This window comes from Coregonus clupeaformis, unplaced genomic scaffold, assembly GCF_020615455.1.
Source record: "Coregonus clupeaformis isolate EN_2021a unplaced genomic scaffold, ASM2061545v1 scaf0343, whole genome shotgun sequence".
Lineage (NCBI taxonomy): Eukaryota > Metazoa > Chordata > Actinopteri > Salmoniformes > Salmonidae > Coregonus > Coregonus clupeaformis.
In genome coordinates, this window is record NW_025533798.1 from 1 (window position 1) to 7,320 (window position 7,320).

The following is a 7,320-nucleotide window of genomic DNA, read 5'->3' on the forward strand; positions in this document are numbered from 1 at the left end:
TAAGCCAGAACCCAGAAGCAGACCAGGACAAGGTAAGTGGTGTCAAAGGTGAGTGTTTATTTAACTGATCCACGAGTGCTGCTGAATAATCCAGGGAACAGAGCGGGCGGCGTGGATGAGTTGTTGAGGGTGCAGTAGTTGGTCCAATGATGGCTCGGCAGCCGCCGACCATCAGGCAGAGGTTGGGTGAAGGTTCCGGACGAGTGACTGCAGGGAGAACAAAACGGAGGTAAGCATACAACAAGCAAACAAGGTGCAAAACAACAAAACTAATGCTCTAAGCTCTAAGACTGATCCGCTGATAAACATACTGTTCATGGCTAACGATCCGGCAGGGAATGGATGTTAGGCCAGAGCCTAAGAAGGGTGATGATCAGGACCAGGTGTGCAGATTGCTGATGGGATGCAGGTGCGGAAATCAAGAGAGCTCCCGCCTAGCAACGTTGCCCGGCAACCAGGCAGGGGCGTTCCAGAACCCTCGGGAAACTGGAGATCACGAGCAGAAAAACTAGTACACAGACCGGACCCGACTCAGACTGCCGGGATCGTTACAGTACCCTCCGACGAACGCCACCGGGCGGACTCCCGGAGCGCCAGGATGGAGGCGGAGAAGTCACGAATGAGGTCAGCATCTAGGATCTGTCGCCGCGGGAATCCAACTCCTCTCTTCAGGACCATACCCCTCCCAGTCCACGAGATACTGGAAACCCCGGCCCCGCCGTCTGGAATCCATGATGCGTCGCACCGTGTAGGGCAGGACCACCTCCGATCATCCGAGGAGGAGGAGGAGGAGGCGGAGGAGGCAACAGAGGACTGAGGAAAACAGGCTTGAGGCAGGAGACATGAAAGGTGGGATGGACTCTGAGCGTCCTCGGGAGTTTGAGTCGAACTGCCACCGGATTGATCACCTTCTCCACCACAAACGGACCAATGAACTTCGGTAACAACTTCCTAGACTCAGTCCGTAAAGGAAGATCCCGTGTGGCCAACCAGACCCTATCTCCGATGGTATAGGTGGGAGCGGGATCGGCGACGATCGCCTGGAGCTGATACCGGTCCGAAACTCTAAGGAGTGCCTTTCTGGCCCGATGCCAGGTCCGGTGGCAACGGCAATATGGGCCTGAACAGAAGGCACTGAGAGCTCCTTCTCCTGAGAAGGGAACAAGGGAGGTTGGTAGCCATACAGGGCACTGGAAGGGGAGACATCCCAGTGGCAGATGTAGGGAGAGTATTGTGGGCATACTCAACCCAAGGCAACTGAGAGACCCAGGAGGTGGGGTTGGAAGAGACCAGGCAGCGTAGCGTGGATTCCATCTTCTGGTTGGCTCTCTCCGCCTGACCATTAGATTGGGGGTGAAAACCAGATGTGAGACTGACTGTAGCTCCAATGGCCAAACAGAAGGACTTCCAGACAGCAGAGGTAAACTGAGGGCCACGGTCGGAAACGATATCACTGGGCAAACCGTGGACCCTGAAAACCTCCCTAACCAGGATCTCGGACGTCTCCGAGGCAGAGGGAAGCTTGGCAATAGGCACAAAGTGGGCGAACTTGCTGAATCTGTCCACGATAGTCAGAACGACCGTGTTCCCCTCAGAAGCGGGCAACCCAGTGACAAAGTCCAGGGCCAGATGCGACCATGGTCGCGGGGAATAGGAAGGGGGTGAAGTAGTCCAGAGCTGGGCCGATTGGTACTCTTATTCTGCGCACACACTGGACAGGCAGCAACATAACCCCGAGTATCCTCGGCCATGGCAGGCCACCAAAAAGCGTCTGCGAAGAAAGCGCCATCGTCCGAGCCACGCCAGGGTGACGAAGCCATCTTGCTGGCGTGGGACCATTTGAGGACCGCAGGGCGAACCGACTCAGGCACAAACAACCGACCGGGTGGACCGTTACCGGGACCGGGCTGCGTCCGAAGGGCCGCCATCACCTCCTCCTCAATCTTCCACCTAACAGCTCCCACGACGCAGTTCCGGGGAGAATTGTCTCGGTCTTGGACCCACTCTCCTCCGTCTTGGAGAACATCCGAGACAAGGCGCCCGCCTTGCCGTTCTTAGATCCAGGTCGGAACGTCAGGGAAAAATTGAATCGTCCGAAAACAACGCCCACCTGGCCTGGACGGGAGTTGAGACGTCTAGCCGATTGCACGTAAGCAAGATTCTTGTGGTCAGTCCAGACAATAAACGGTTGCTCCGCCCCCTCCAACCAGTGGCGCCACTCCTCCAAGGCAAGTTTCACCGCGAGAAGCTCCCGGTTACCCACATCGTAATTCCTCTCCGCAGGCGAAGGCGAACGAGAGTAGTAGGCGCAGGGATGGAGTTTACTGTCCGTGGAGCATCGCTGCGACAGGATGGCGCCAACTCCCACATCAGACGCGTCCACTTCAGCGCGAACTGGCGGGCCGTGTCCGGTTGAGAGAGAATCGGTGCGTTGGTGAATCGCCTCTTCAAATCCAGAAACGCTCGATCCGCCTCCGGATTCCACTTGAAGCTCCTGATACTGGAAGTCAAGGCAGTTAACGGAGCGGCCACACGGCTGTAATCCCGGATGAATCTGCGGTAGAAATTCGCAAACCCCAAAAATCTCTGGAGCTGCAATCTCGTACCGGGCTGGGCCCATTCCAGAACCGCTCTAACCTTCTCCTGGTCCATCCTAATCTCTCCCTGGAGATGATGTACCCAGAAAGGATGTCGTGTGGGCGTGAAACTCGCACTTCTCGGCCTTCACGAACAGGCGATTCTCCAACAATCGCTGCAGAACCTGCCGGACATGCTGGACGTGGGTCGGAAGGTTCCTTCGAGAAGATCAGAATGTCATCCAGGTAAACAAACACAAAGAGACCGATCATATCTCTCAGGACGTCGTTCACCATACTCTGGAATACCGCTGGAGCATTGGTCAGTCAAAACGGCATCACCTGATACTCGAAGTGACCCATCGGTGTATTGAAACCCGTCAACCACTCGTCTCCCTCTCTGATCCGGACCATGTGATACGCATTGCGTAGGTCTAGCTTGGTGAACACCGTAGCACCCTGTAAGGAGTCGAAGGCAGAACTCATCAAGGGCAGGGGATACTTGTTCTTGACCGTGATGTCATTCAACCCCCGATAATCAATACACGGTCGAAGAGAGCCATCCTTCTTACCCACAAAGAAGAATCCTGCCCCAGGGGGTGATGACGAGGGACGAACGAGACCAGCAGCTAGGGACTCCTTGATGTAGGTCTCCAAAGCCTCACGTTCAGGGCGGGAGATACTGTATAACCTTCCCTTGGGGTAGACAGCTCCAGGGAACAGGTTGATGGCACAATCATATGGTCGGTGGGGAGGGAGTGACAGAGCCTTCTGCTTACTGAACACTTCCCCCAAATCGTGATATGTCTCGGGAACCAGGGACAAATCTGGGGGTTTAGCCTCAATCACCTGACTGGGAACCGAATGGGGACAGGCAGTCTTGAGACAGTTAGCATGACAATCAAGGCTCCAACTGCGTTACCTTGCCCGTCACCCAATCGAACGTGGGATTGTGTTCCTTCAGCCAGGGGTATCCAAGGACCAGAGGAACATGGGAAGACGGCAGAATGAAGAATGAAATCATCTCCGAATGATTCCCCGACAACAGCATCTTAACCGGTTCAGTCCTCATCGTGATACGTGCCAGACTACTGCCGTTCAGAGTGGTCGCTTCAATGGCTTCCGCAATTGCTCCTTGGAAAGCCCCAGCTGTTCCACCAACTCGGCATCAAGAAAGCTTCCATCGGCACCTGAATCGATAAAAGCGTTAATCGCTAAGCTCTGATTCCTGTTCACAAGGGTAGCCGGAAACGGGGTCTGACAGAGGTATTGAGAGGAGTCGAAACTGGCTCGCTAAAAGTCCTCCCAACTTTAGCGAGCCGCGCAGTTTGACGACCGCCGGGAACAGGTGGCGAGGTAATGTCCCGAACCACCACAGTAGAGGCAACAGTTAGTCCCTACGTCTGAGTTGGCGTTCCTCCTTGGTTAACCCGTGCCGCCCTACTTGCATTGGTTCAGAATCGGGAGACAGGACCTCTCCACTAATCCTGTGTGGTGGACGATGATCGACGTATTCTGGTCCAATCCCCGACCCGACTGGAACCTGAGAAGCTGATCGATTGGACGGACCCCATTGCTTCTCCCTCCTTCGCTCTCGGACTCGATTATCCACCCGAATAGACAAGGCTACCAAGCTGTCCAGGTCACTAGGCTTCGGATAGGAGATCAACTCATCCTTGAGCTGCTCCGACAGACCCTGGTAAAAGGCCGCTTGCAGAGACTCCTCATTCCACCCACTCTCCACAGCCAACGTCTTGAACTCGATCACGAAGTCGGCCACGCTGCGAGTTCCTTGGTGAAGCGAAAACAGGCGCCTAGCTGCGTCCCTCCCTCGGACGGAATGGTCGAAGAGCTTCCTCATCTCGGCCGTGAACCCCTGGTATGAAGCCATGCAGGGGTCTTGTCGTTCCCAAACGGCTGAAGCCCACTCCAGCGCTCGACCACGCAGCAACTCAATCACAAAGGCTATCCTAGCCTTGTCTGTGGCATAAGAGTAGGGCTGTAGATCGAACACTAACCCACACTGCATAAGGAAAGAACGGCATCTTCCCAGCTCCCCCTCATATTTATCCGGCGTCGGAACCTTGGGCTCACGGAAGGACACAGCTCCAGACGCGGCAGGCGAGATGGGTGAAACCGGTAGTGGATCCTCCACCGGAAACTTGCGCTGGTTCTGGACCTCCGTCAGACCGGTAGAAAGGTTCCGAACTGCCAACGCGATCTCCTGTAGCTCCGTGCTATGATGGCCCAACATCTTCTCCTGATGGGTAATGGCATGGCGAACAGAGTCCAGGTCCGCTGGGTTCATTACTGGCCGGATCGTTCTGTCACGGTTTACTAAGCCAGAACCCAGAAGCAGACCAGGACAAGGTAAGTGGTGTCAAAGGTGAGTGTTTATTTAACTGATCCACGAGTGCTGCTGAATAATCCAGGGAACAGAGCGGGCGGCGTGGATGAGTTGTTGAGGGTGCAGTAGTTGGTCCAATGATGGCTCGGCAGCCGCCGACCATCAGGCAGAGGTTGGGTGAAGGTTCCGGACGAGTGACTGCAGGGAGAACAAAACGGAGGTAAGCATACAACAAGCAAACAAGGTGCAAAACAACAAAACTAATGCTCTAAGCTCTAAGACTGATCCGCTGATAAACATACTGTTCATGGCTAACGATCCAGCAGGGAATGGATGTTAGGCCAGAGCCTAAGAAGGGTGATGATCAGGACCAGGTGTGCAGATTGCTGATGGGATGCAGGTGCGGAAATCAAGAGAGCTCCCGCCTAGCAACGTTGCCCGGCAACCAGGCAGGGAGCGTTCCAGAACCCTCGGGAAACTGGAGATCACAAGCAGAAAAACTAGTACACAGACCGGACCCGACTCAGACTGCCGGGATCGTTACACCCTGTAAGAGTGTGCTCCTAATCTCAACTCATTACCTGTATAAAAGACACCTGGGAGCCAGAAATCTTTCTGATTGAGAGGGGGTCAAATACTTATTTCCCTCATTAAAATGCAAATCAATTTATAACATTTTTGACATGCGTTTTTCTGGATTTTTTTGTTGTTATTCTGTCTTTCACTGTTCAAATAAACCTACCATTAAAATTATAGACTGATAATATATTTCTCAGGGGGCAAACATACAAAATCAGCAGGGGATCAAATACTTTTTTCCCTCACTGTAGCTGTTCTGGAAAGAGCCAAGAACTTGAGAGGAACGTATATCTTCCTCAACGAGGACTATCCTGAAGCTGTGCGCCAGAAGAGGAAAGAACTTATCCCAGCCATGAAAGCTGCCAGAGCGCATGGGGACATTGCTTGCATTCGCTATGACAGGCTCATTGTCCACCCTGCCTCCCAGAAGCCTGGAAGGGATGAGAGAGCCAAGCCTATGGGTTCGTAGCTTCAACCCCTCAGCACACTCACAAACATACCAATTGATTAATGGACTGCTGAATGTATATATTTTTTTCTATTGCTTTGTTTGCTCTTTTCCATATTATGTCTGTCTCTGATAAGTTACCCAGGAAAGGGCTGAAAATAGCCCATATTAATATATGTAGCCTTAGAAATAAGGTTAATGAAATCAATAACTTGCTAACATCAGATAACATTCATATACAGTATTAGCCATTTCTGAGAATCACTTAGATAATTCATTTGATGATACAGCAGTAGTACTACAAGGATATAACATCTATAGAAGAGACAGAAATGCTTATGGGGGAGGTGTTGCTGTATATACAGTATTCAGAGCCATATCCCTGTAATGCTTAGAGAAGATCTTATGTCAGGTGTTATTGAAGTGTTGTGGTTGCAGGTTCACTTGGCACATCTAAAGCCTTTTCTTTTGGGGTGTTGCTATAGGCCACCAAGTGCTAACAGTCAGTACATAAATAATATGTGTGAAATGTTTGATAGTGTATGTGATGTAAACAGAGAGGTCTACTTTCTCGAGGACCTGAATATTGACTGGATTTCTTCAAGCTATCCGCTCAAGAGGAAGCTTCTCACTGTAACCAGTGCCTCTAATCTGGTTCAGGTTATTAATCAATCTACCAGGGTGTTTACAAACACTGCAAGCACAAGATCATCCACATGTATCGATCACATTTTTACTAATACTTTAGAATTTTGTTCTAAAGCTGTATCTGTACCCATTGGATGCAGTGATCACAATATAGTGCCTATATCCAGGAAAGCCAAAGTTCCAAAAGCTGGGCCTATATAAAAACAAATTACTGAAATATCACATTTACATAAGTATTCAGACCCTTTACTCAGTACTTTGTTGAAGCACCTTTGGCAGCCATTACAGCCTCGAGTCTTCTTGGGTATGACGCTACAAGCTTGGCACACCTGTATTTGGGGAGTTTCTTCCATTCTTCTCTGCAGATCCTCTCAAGCTCTGTCAGGTTGGATGGGGAGCGTTGCTGCACAGATATTTTCAGGTCTCACCAGAGATATTCGATCGGATTCAACTCCGGGCTCTGGCTGGGCCACTCAAGGACATTCAGAGACTTGTGTTGAAGCCACTCCTGTGTTGTCTTGGCTGTGTGCTTAGGGTTGTTGTCCTGTTGGAAGGTGAACCTTGGTCCTAGTCTGAGGTCATAAGTGCTCTGGAGCAGGTTTTCATTAAGGATCTTTCTGTACTTTGCTCTGTTCATCTTTCCCTCGATCCTGACACGCCTCCCAGTCCCTGTTGCTGAAATACCTCCCCATAGCATGATGCTGCCACCACCATGCTTCACC